The 12,241-nt window shown below is 61.0% G+C and overlaps 1 protein-coding gene across 1 annotated transcript in view; it reads right to left on the minus strand.

Annotated features, from left to right (window-relative positions):
- The window catches only part of CALM1 (calmodulin 1), a 44,490-nt gene extending 32,798 nt beyond the window's left edge, over positions 1-11,692 (minus strand). The window contains exon 1 of the mRNA XM_072338750.1: positions 11,689-11,692. The gene's annotated coding sequence lies outside the window, so the exon portion shown is untranslated. The remainder of the gene's footprint in view (positions 1-11,688) is intronic.
- Between the last annotated feature and the right edge of the window lie 549 nt (positions 11,693-12,241).

Genomic DNA, 12,241 nt, shown 5'->3' on the forward strand with positions numbered 1-12,241 from the left:
ATACATACATGACGACTGAGAATCCATAAGAAAAAAGTCTACTGAAACAAACTGACAGTTAACAGTAATATTCTTCTTGCTTGCTCCTGCCTCCAGGTCCCCCGTGCCGCCTCTTCTTTCTTCCGCAGCAGCTCCTGAAACATTAACGGAGACACCATTAGTCATGCGGAACTCCAAGCCCCCCACCAGAAGGAAAAGGGAATCTCCACATCGCAAAGGAACACGGCATGCGACCACCCAGCCAAGGAAGGACATGCATCCCCCCACCCCACTCCTCCCAATCCATCCCGGCAAAAACGACTTTGAGCAACCTTTCTCACCTCTCTGACTCGCGGCGGACTTCCAGCTGGTGCCTTGGGGGATCACAGAGGCGGGCAGACTGGGCAAATGGGGCTGGGCACACAAAAAGCAGCAGCCAAATGGTCAGCTTCCCCGCTTACAGGGGACCCCCAGCCACTGCCTCCATTGCAAAGGGCCCGGGACTGCGGGGCACGCTTCTCCCTAAATTACAGGGCAGCCCCCATCCCTACGGCCGAGGGAGTCTCCTTCTCTCCCAGTGCGGCACCCCACTAACGGGGCGGTCAACCTACACAGGCTGCCAGCAGAGCACTAGCGCTCACACACCCAGAGCCTGATTACAGGCGGGTGGACAACACCCCTGGAGCCACAGAGCTTGGTTTCCCCCCCAGCGGCGGGAACAACTCTCGGGAGCCAGGCAGCAGGGCAAAATGGCCAAAGGCAGCAGTTGGGATCCCAGACCCAATTCCAGGGAGGGCTCTAAGCCCAACCCCACATCTCGAGGCCCCGTGCCTCTGAAAGGCCGGGGCCACCATCCCGCCCGACTACGGGGGGGTCTCTCAGAACACAGCTCAACAAGCACACGTGGGGGGCACACGCAGCCCTGCTTACAGGACGGTACCCCCACATCCCACCCTCCACAAGAAGCCCCGGGGAGCGCGAGGCTCCCGCCAACGCCTGAGCTACAGGCTGGCCCTCCTGGCAGCAGCACAACATCACCAACATCTTGTTTCAGGGAGCCCAGGGACCAACCTCGACCCACCGAGTGGGGAGGTCACCACACAAACAAACAGTACCTCAACCTGCACCCTCTGACGGGGCAGGGAGGGGTCATTCCCACCAACTGGATGGCTAAAGCAGCCCGGCTGCAACACGGCAGCCTCCCCATACCTGATTACAGGGGGGGCAGGCCACTTGGGGGACAGGTGGCTTCGTGGCTTGGGACTCACAAAGGACAGGCCCGAGCCCTGGCTACAGGGCGGCCTTGCCACTGAACTAAAGTGTGGCTCTGATCTGTACTAAGTAAAGGGGAAGGCGACGGGACACTCGCCGCGCTCGTGGGACTAAGTGGGAACACCCCTTTTGTGGCATGCACCAAAGTCCTCCATTCCCCCCTAGGAAGCTGAAGCTAAGCTGCAGCCATCTTTGGGGTGTCCTAAAGGGAAAGTTCAGTCGCTCAGTCACTCCACAAACACAATCAAGGAAAGGGAGGGGAACACACACACACAGATGCAACTTTCCAGAAGGGAAGGACAACACAGTGCAGCCGACACCTGGGAATAAACCCGCAACCACGAGCAACAGACAAGAGCCTGTGACCTGTACCTAGGCTGCACGGAGGCCACAGACCTCAACGTGCCAAGGGGCTTCCCAGCTATAGGCAAAGGCCAAATGCCCTGACGCACACCCCGAGTACGGGGCCGTCACATTGACACGCCACCTCCAGGCAACGATGCCGAGGGGCCAGGGGAGGAAGAGGGGCAGGGAAGAGGCACTACCCTGGTTACAGGGACGCCTCGGGGTCCAGCTAGCTCCGTTTCCCACTCAGGTGCGGAGAGGTGGCTTTCGCCCTCCGTTACAGGGGGCCACGCTCCCCAGGCAGCCAAAGGAGTAGCAAGGCAAAAGGCCAACTATAGAAAAGACCCGAGCCCTGATTACAGGGAGGATCGCCCAGCACAAAGCCGGCCTGGACACCTATGGCGCCGGCAACGCTCTACTCAAATGTGACTATGCCCCTGCTAACGGGACAGGTGCTTTGCCCAGGAGCCTTTCTCCTTCCCCCCCGCATCTGCACGCTTCGGCTTCCTCTTCTTGCTTGCTCCTGCCTCCAGGTCCCCCGTGCCGCCTCTTCTTTCTTCCGCAGCAGCTCCTGAAACATTAACGGAGACACCATTAGTCATGCGGAACTCCAAGCCCCCCACCAGAAGGAAAAGGGAATCTCCACATCGCAAAGGAACACGGCATGCGACCACCCAGCCAAGGAAGGACATGCATCCCCCCACCCCACTCCTCCCAATCCATCCCGGCAAAAACGACTTTGAGCAACCTTTCTCACCTCTCTGACTCGCGGCGGACTTCCAGCTGGTGCCTTGGGGGATCACAGAGGCGGGCAGACTGGGCAAATGGGGCTGGGCACACAAAAAGCAGCAGCCAAATGGTCAGCTTCCCCGCTTACAGGGGACCCCCAGCCACTGCCTCCATTGCAAAGGGCCCGGGACTGCGGGGCACGCTTCTCCCTAAATTACAGGGCAGCCCCCATCCCTACGGCCGAGGGAGTCTCCTTCTCTCCCAGTGCGGCACCCCACTAACGGGGCGGTCAACCTACACAGGCTGCCAGCAGAGCACTAGCGCTCACACACCCAGAGCCTGATTACAGGCGGGTGGACAACACCCCTGGAGCCACAGAGCTTGGTTTCCCCCCCAGCGGCGGGAACAACTCTCGGGAGCCAGGCAGCAGGGCAAAATGGCCAAAGGCAGCAGTTGGGATCCCAGACCCAATTCCAGGGAGGGCTCTAAGCCCAACCCCACATCTCGAGGCCCCGTGCCTCTGAAAGGCCGGGGCCACCATCCCGCCCGACTACGGGGGGGTCTCTCAGAACACAGCTCAACAAGCACACGTGGGGGGCACACGCAGCCCTGCTTACAGGACGGTACCCCCACATCCCACCCTCCACAAGAAGCCCCGGGGAGCGCGAGGCTCCCGCCAACGCCTGAGCTACAGGCTGGCCCGCCTGGCAGCAGCACAACATCACCAACATCTTGTTTCAGGGAGCCCAGGGACCAACCTCGACCCACCGAGTGGGGAGGTCACCACACAAACAAACAGTACCTCAACCTGCACCCTCTGACGGGGCAGGGAGGGGTCATTCCCACCAACTGGATGGCTAAAGCAGCCCGGCTGCAACACGGCAGCCTCCCCATACCTGATTACAGGGGGGGCAGGCCACTTGGGGGACAGGTGGCTTCGTGGCTTGGGACTCACAAAGGACAGGCCCGAGCCCTGGCTACAGGGCGGCCTTGCCACTGAACTAAAGTGTGGCTCTGATCTGTACTAAGTAAAGGGGAAGGCGACGGGACACTCGCCGCGCTCGTGGGACTAAGTGGGAACACCCCTTTTGTGGCATGCACCAAAGTCCTCCATTCCCCCCTAGGAAGCTGAAGCTAAGCTGCAGCCATCTTTGGGGTGTCCTAAAGGGAAAGTTCAGTCGCTCAGTCACTCCACAAACACAATCAAGGAAAGGGAGGGGAACACACACACACAGATGCAACTTTCCAGAAGGGAAGGACAACACAGTGCAGCCGACACCTGGGAATAAACCCGCAACCACGAGCAACAGACAAGAGCCTGTGACCTGTACCTAGGCTGCACGGAGGCCACAGACCTCAACGTGCCAAGGGGCTTCCCAGCTATAGGCAAAGGCCAAATGCCCTGACGCACACCCCGAGTACGGGGCCGTCACATTGACACGCCACCTCCAGGCAACGATGCCGAGGGGCCAGGGGAGGAAGAGGGGCAGGGAAGAGGCACTACCCTGGTTACAGGGACGCCTCGGGGTCCAGCTAGCTCCGTTTCCCACTCAGGTGCGGAGAGGTGGCTTTCGCCCTCCGTTACAGGGGGCCACGCTCCCCAGGCAGCCAAAGGAGTAGCAAGGCAAAAGGCCAACTATAGAAAAGACCCGAGCCCTGATTACAGGGAGGATCGCCCAGCACAAAGCCGGCCTGGACACCTATGGCGCCGGCAACGCTCTACTCAAATGTGACTATGCCCCTGCTAACGGGACAGGTGCTTTGCCCAGGAGCCTTTCTCCTTCCCCCCCGCATCTGCACGCTTCGGCTTCCTCTTCTTGCTTGCTCCTGCCTCCAGGTCCCCCGTGCCGCCTCTTCTTTCTTCCGCAGCAGCTCCTGAAACATTAACGGAGACACCATTAGTCATGCGGAACTCCAAGCCCCCCACCAGAAGGAAAAGGGAATCTCCACATCGCAAAGGAACACGGCATGCGACCACCCAGCCAAGGAAGGACATGCATCCCCCCACCCCACTCCTCCCAATCCATCCCGGCAAAAACGACTTTGAGCAACCTTTCTCACCTCTCTGACTCGCGGCGGACTTCCAGCTGGTGCCTTGGGGGATCACAGAGGCGGGCAGACTGGGCAAATGGGGCTGGGCACACAAAAAGCAGCAGCCAAATGGTCAGCTTCCCCGCTTACAGGGGACCCCCAGCCACTGCCTCCATTGCAAAGGGCCCGGGACTGCGGGGCACGCTTCTCCCTAAATTACAGGGCAGCCCCCATCCCTACGGCCGAGGGAGTCTCCTTCTCTCCCAGTGCGGCACCCCACTAACGGGGCGGTCAACCTACACAGGCTGCCAGCAGAGCACTAGCGCTCACACACCCAGAGCCTGATTACAGGCGGGTGGACAACACCCCTGGAGCCACAGAGCTTGGTTTCCCCCCCAGCGGCGGGAACAACTCTCGGGAGCCAGGCAGCAGGGCAAAATGGCCAAAGGCAGCAGTTGGGATCCCAGACCCAATTCCAGGGAGGGCTCTAAGCCCAACCCCACATCTCGAGGCCCCGTGCCTCTGAAAGGCCGGGGCCACCATCCCGCCCGACTACGGGGGGGTCTCTCAGAACACAGCTCAACAAGCACACGTGGGGGGCACACGCAGCCCTGCTTACAGGACGGTACCCCCACATCCCACCCTCCACAAGAAGCCCCAGGGAGCGCGAGGCTCCCGCCAACGCCTGAGCTACAGGCTGGCCCGCCTGGCAGCAGCACAACATCACCAACATCTTGTTTCAGGGAGCCCAGGGACCAACCTCGACCCACCGAGTGGGGAGGTCACCACACAAACAAACAGTACCTCAACCTGCACCCTCTGACGGGGCAGGGAGGGGTCATTCCCACCAACTGGATGGCTAAAGCAGCCCGGCTGCAACACGGCAGCCTCCCCATACCTGATTACAGGGGGGGCAGGCCACTTGGGGGACAGGTGGCTTCGTGGCTTGGGACTCACAAAGGACAGGCCCGAGCCCTGGCTACAGGGCGGCCTTGCCACTGAACTAAAGTGTGGCTCTGATCTGTACTAAGTAAAGGGGAAGGCGACGGGACACTCGCCGCGCTCGTGGGACTAAGTGGGAACACCCCTTTTGTGGCATGCACCAAAGTCCTCCATTCCCCCCTAGGAAGCTGAAGCTAAGCTGCAGCCATCTTTGGGGTGTCCTAAAGGGAAAGTTCAGTCGCTCAGTCACTCCACAAACACAATCAAGGAAAGGGAGGGGAACACACACACACAGATGCAACTTTCCAGAAGGGAAGGACAACACAGTGCAGCCGACACCTGGGAATAAACCCGCAACCACGAGCAACAGACAAGAGCCTGTGACCTGTACCTAGGCTGCACGGAGGCCACAGACCTCAACGTGCCAAGGGGCTTCCCAGCTATAGGCAAAGGCCAAATGCCCTGACGCACACCCCGAGTACGGGGCCGTCACATTGACACGCCACCTCCAGGCAACGATGCCGAGGGGCCAGGGGAGGAAGAGGGGCAGGGAAGAGGCACTACCCTGGTTACAGGGACGCCTCGGGGTCCAGCTAGCTCCGTTTCCCACTCAGGTGCGGAGAGGTGGCTTTCGCCCTCCGTTACAGGGGGCCACGCTCCCCAGGCAGCCAAAGGAGTAGCAAGGCAAAAGGCCAACTATAGAAAAGACCCGAGCCCTGATTACAGGGAGGATCGCCCAGCACAAAGCCGGCCTGGACACCTATGGCGCCGGCAACGCTCTACTCAAATGTGACTATGGCCCTGCTAACGGGACAGGTGCTTTGCCCAGGAGCCTTTCTCCTTCCCCCCCGCATCTGCACGCTTCGGCTTCCTCTTCTTGCTTGCTCCTGCCTCCAGGTCCCCCGTGCCACCTCTTCTTTCTTCCGCAGCAGCTCCTGAAACATTAACGGAGACACCATTAGTCATGCGGAACTCCAAGCCCCCCACCAGAAGGAAAAGGGAATCTCCACATCGCAAAGGAACACGGCATGCGACCACCCAGCCAAGGAAGGACATGCATCCCCCCACCCCACTCCTCCCAATCCATCCCGGCAAAAACGACTTTGAGCAACCTTTCTCACCTCTCTGACTCGCGGCGGACTTCCAGCTGGTGCCTTGGGGGATCACAGAGGCGGGCAGACTGGGCAAATGGGGCTGGGCACACGAAAAGCAGCAGCCAAAGAGTCAGCTTCCCCGCTTACAGGGGACCCCCAGCCACTGCCTCCATTGCAAAGGGCCCGGGACTGCGGGGCACGCTTCTCCCTAAATTACAGGGCAGCCCCCATCCCTACGGCCGAGGGAGTCTCCTTCTCTCCCAGTGCGGCACCCCACTAACGGGGCGGTCAACCTACACAGGCTGCCAGCAGAGCACTAGCGCTCACACACCCAGAGCCTGATTACAGGCGGGTGGACAACACCCCTGGAGCCACAGAGCTTGGTTTCCCCCCCAGCGGCGGGAACAACTCTCGGGAGCCAGGCAGCAGGGCAAAATGGCCAAAGGCAGCAGTTGGGATCCCAGACCCAATTCCAGGGAGGGCGCTAAGCCCAACCCCACATCTCGAGGCCCCGTGCCTCTGAAAGGCCGGGGCCACCATCCCGCCCAACTACGGGGGGGGGTCTCTCAGAACACAGCTCAACAAGCACACGTGGGGGGCACACGCAGCCCTGCTTACAGGACGGTACCCCCACATCCCACCCTCCACAAGAAGCCCCGGGGAGCGCGAGGCTCCCGCCAACGCCTGAGCTACAGGCTGGCCCGCCTGGCAGCAGCACAACACCACCAACATCTTGTTTCAGGGAGCCCAGGGACCAACCTCGACCCACCAAGCGGGGAGGTCACCACACAAATAGTACCTCAACCTGCACCCTCTGACGGGGCAGGGAGGGGTCATTCCCACCAACTGGATGGCTAAAGCAGCCCGGCTGCAACACGGCAGCCTCCCCATACCTGATTACAGGAGGGGCGGGCCGCTCAGGGGACAGAAGTCCAGAAAAATTGGGACACACACCCCGAGTACAGGGCTGTCACACCACCAGAGGAAGAGGCACCCACTCAACATCACTGACATGCCACCTCCAGGCAACGATGCCGAGGGGCCAGGGGAGGAAGAGGGGCAGGGAAGAGGCACTACCCTGGTTACAGGGACGCCTCGGGGTCCAGCTAGCTCCGTTTCCCACTCAGGTGCGGAGAGGTGGCTTTCGCCCTCCGTTACAGGGGGCCACGCTCCCCAGGCAGCCAAAGGAGTAGCAAGGCAAAAGGCCAACTATAGAAAAGACCCGAGCCCTGATTACAGGGAGGATCGCCCAGCACAAAGCCGGCCTGGACACCTATGGCGCCGGCAACGCTCTACTCAAATGTGACTATGGCCCTGCTAACGGGACAGGTGCTTTGCCCAGGAGCCTTTCTCCTTCCCCCCCGCATCTGCACGCTTCGGCTTCCTCTTCTTGCTTGCTCCTGCCTCCAGGTCCCCCGTGCCGCCTCTTCTTTCTTCCGCAGCAGCTCCTGAAACATTAACGGAGACACCATTAGTCATGCGGAACTCCAAGCCCCCCACCAGAAGGAAAAGGGAATCTCCACATCGCAAAGGAACACGGCATGCGACCACCCAGCCAAGGAAGGACATGCATCCCCCCACCCCACTCCTCCCAATCCATCCCGGCAAAAACGACTTTGAGCAACCTTTCTCACCTCTCTGACTCGCGGCGGACTTCCAGCTGGTGCCTTGGGGGATCACAGAGGCGGGCAGACTGGGCAAATGGGGCTGGGCACACAAAAAGCAGCAGCCAAATGGTCAGCTTCCCCGCTTACAGGGGACCCCCAGCCACTGCCTCCATTGCAAAGGGCCCGGGACTGCGGGGCACGCTTCTCCCTAAATTACAGGGCAGCCCCCATCCCTACGGCCGAGGGAGTCTCCTTCTCTCCCAGTGCGGCACCCCACTAACGGGGCGGTCAACCTACACAGGCTGCCAGCAGAGCACTAGCGCTCACACACCCAGAGCCTGATTACAGGCGGGTGGACAACACCCCTGGAGCCACAGAGCTTGGTTTCCCCCCCAGCGGCGGGAACAACTCTCGGGAGCCAGGCAGCAGGGCAAAATGGCCAAAGGCAGCAGTTGGGATCCCAGACCCAATTCCAGGGAGGGCTCTAAGCCCAACCCCACATCTCGAGGCCCCGTGCCTCTGAAAGGCCGGGGCCACCATCCCGCCCGACTACGGGGGGGTCTCTCAGAACACAGCTCAACAAGCACACGTGGGGGGCACACGCAGCCCTGCTTACAGGACGGTACCCCCACATCCCACCCTCCACAAGAAGCCCCGGGGAGCGCGAGGCTCCCGCCAACGCCTGAGCTACAGGCTGGCCCGCCTGGCAGCAGCACAACATCACCAACATCTTGTTTCAGGGAGCCCAGGGACCAACCTCGACCCACCGAGTGGGGAGGTCACCACACAAACAAACAGTACCTCAACCTGCACCCTCTGACGGGGCAGGGAGGGGTCATTCCCACCAACTGGATGGCTAAAGCAGCCCGGCTGCAACACGGCAGCCTCCCCATACCTGATTACAGGGGGGGCAGGCCACTTGGGGGACAGGTGGCTTCGTGGCTTGGGACTCACAAAGGACAGGCCCGAGCCCTGGCTACAGGGCGGCCTTGCCACTGAACTAAAGTGTGGCTCTGATCTGTACTAAGTAAAGGGGAAGGCGACGGGACACTCGCCGCGCTCGTGGGACTAAGTGGGAACACCCCTTTTGTGGCATGCACCAAAGTCCTCCATTCCCCCCTAGGAAGCTGAAGCTAAGCTGCAGCCATCTTTGGGGTGTCCTAAAGGGAAAGTTCAGTCGCTCAGTCACTCCACAAACACAATCAAGGAAAGGGAGGGGAACACACACACACAGATGCAACTTTCCAGAAGGGAAGGACAACACAGTGCAGCCGACACCTGGGAATAAACCCGCAACCACGAGCAACAGACAAGAGCCTGTGACCTGTACCTAGGCTGCACGGAGGCCACAGACCTCAACGTGCCAAGGGGCTTCCCAGCTATAGGCAAAGGCCAAATGCCCTGACGCACACCCCGAGTACGGGGCCGTCACATTGACACGCCACCTCCAGGCAACGATGCCGAGGGGCCAGGGGAGGAAGAGGGGCAGGGAAGAGGCACTACCCTGGTTACAGGGACGCCTCGGGGTCCAGCTAGCTCCGTTTCCCACTCAGGTGCGGAGAGGTGGCTTTCGCCCTCCGTTACAGGGGGCCACGCTCCCCAGGCAGCCAAAGGAGTAGCAAGGCAAAAGGCCAACTATAGAAAAGACCCGAGCCCTGATTACAGGGAGGATCGCCCAGCACAAAGCCGGCCTGGACACCTATGGCGCCGGCAACGCTCTACTCAAATGTGACTATGCCCCTGCTAACGGGACAGGTGCTTTGCCCAGGAGCCTTTCTCCTTCCCCCCCGCATCTGCACGCTTCGGCTTCCTCTTCTTGCTTGCTCCTGCCTCCAGGTCCCCCGTGCCGCCTCTTCTTTCTTCCGCAGCAGCTCCTGAAACATTAACGGGGATACCATTAGTCATGCGGAACTCCAAGCCCCCCACCGGAAGGAAAAGGGAATCTCCACATCGCAAAGGAACTCGGCAAGTGACCACCCAGCCGAGGACGGCTTTGCATTCCCCTTTTTCTCTATTTTTATTGGAAGGTCACCAAACCTCAATAGCACTGGAACAGGCTGCCCAGGGAGGTGGTGGAGTCTCCTTCTCTGGAGATATTCAAGACTCGCCTGGACGCCTACCTGTGCGACGTGGTGTAGGGAGCCTGCTTTGGCAGGGGGGTTGGACTCGATGATCTCTAGAGGTCCCTTCCAACCCCTATAATTCTGTGATTCTGTGTGATTCAATACAGTAATTGTTCTATGCTATGTCAATCAGTTTGCCATCTTGACTCTTCTGAATTGAGATTATGACCTTTTTACAGGGACAGGTCTCATATTCCCCTCCTCATATGGTGCTTTTGAGATTCACGTTCACATAAATTCACCTTATTTCTCATTTAGCAGTTCATGACATCATATCAGCATGAAGTTACAAGGAAGATTTCCTACTTGTTACATCTATTACCATGTATCGTCTTAATGTACTATACAGAATCTGACATTCAAATGTGAAGTTTTGTCTGAGCATATACCATTTCTCTCCTATAGAGCTTTTTTAATACATTTATTTTCTTATACCCAGGAGCAACACTTTAGTGCTTCTCCCTTTTCATCGTCAGTGCACATCTCATGCCGTCCCCCCCCATTCCTATCTTCCCGTTATTGAGGAAGAAAAAAAGAAAAAAAAAAAAAAAGAGCTTTTTTCAACACGGCGATTGCTGTTGATATTGCTTTATTATTGCTGCTCACTGTTGCTTCCAAGTGTCCTCTTCCACGTGGCATCATGCCACTCTTGGCGTGTCTCCACCCTTCTTCTTTGAGAGGTTTCAGAGATCTCACCCCTCGGAGCCCGCCCAGACACCCCGGATCCATCCACCCGCCCGCCATCAGAGCTCATGAGACGGCCTCGGACCCAGCTCCTTCTGCTCACCAGCCGTCGGAGCCCGCGTGACTGCCCTGGCTCCCACTGCCCTCTTTTGGAGCCCACGCGGTAGCGGCGGCTGCCGCAGTCGCGGCCCCGACCCACCTCCGGCCCGGCCCCGACCCACCGCCGGCCCGGCCCCGACCCACCTCCGGCCCGGCGCGGCCCGGCCCGGCCCCGACCCACCTCCGGCCCGGCGCGGCCCGGCCCCGACCCACCTCCGGCCCGGCGCGGCCCGGCCCGGCCCCGACCCACCTCCGGCCCGGCGCGGCCCGGCCCGGCCCCGACCCACCTCCGGCCCGGCGCGGCCCGGCCCCGACCCACCTCCGGCCCGGCGCGGCGCGGCCCGGCCCCGACCCACCTCCGGCCCGGCGCGGCGCGGCCCGGCCCCGACCCACCTCCGGCCCGGCGCGGCCCGGCCCCGACCCACCTCCGGCCCGGCGCGGCGCGGCCCGGCCCCGACCCACCTCCGGCCCGGCGCGGCGCGGCCCGGCCCCGACCCACCTCCGGCCCGGCGCGGCGCGGCCCGGCCCCGACCCACCTCCGGCCCGGCGCGGCCCGGCCCGGCCCCGACCCACCTCCGGCCCGGCGCGGCCCGGCCCCGACCCACCTCCGGCCCGGCGCGGCCCGGACCCGACCCACCTCCGGCCCGGCGCGGCCCGGACCCGACCCACCTCCGGCCCGGCGCGGCCCGGACCCGACCCACCTCCGGCCCGGCGCGGCCCGGACCCGACCCAGCTGTTCCCCAGCCCCGCCGCACCTCGGCTCTGGAGACTGCTTGCCGCCCGTGCCTCCTCCTCCGCCGCCGCCGCCGCCGCCTTTCCCTCACAGCACCCAGTGCCTTCTCACACGCTGAGGAGAACGTCTGACTCACCTTCCCTCGCGCGCACCTTTTATAGCTGTCTCTCATGAAGCGCGCTAACCAATCAGAACCCAGAATGCCGCTGTTGCTTGCCGCCGCTTTTCTTCCCGCCTCTTTCTCTTTCCCCCTCAGCGTTCCCGCCCTTTCCAGCTGAGGGCAGCCAGGCCGGGGTCACCTGGAGGTCACCTGATGGCCACCTGTGGGTCCCGTTGCCGCCCGCCCCCTCAGTGCAGCGCAGCCCCACAGGTGTCTCCCTCACAGCCCCATCACAGCTCCCCCCTCTGCCCCCACAGCAAAAACCCCTGAGCTCACAGATATTGTTACTAAGGGAAAAGGGTACCTGACAGACTAAGGATATTATTTGTTTTGTAGAGAGGCTTGTATTTTTTAACTTCTTTACACATCCTGTTTTCTGTTGATTGTTACTTTAAAAAGTTTCAAAATATCTGAAGATCAAGATTTTCTGATTCTCTTAAGCA

Source organism: Excalfactoria chinensis, chromosome 5, assembly GCF_039878825.1.
Source record: "Excalfactoria chinensis isolate bCotChi1 chromosome 5, bCotChi1.hap2, whole genome shotgun sequence".
Lineage (NCBI taxonomy): Eukaryota > Metazoa > Chordata > Aves > Galliformes > Phasianidae > Excalfactoria > Excalfactoria chinensis.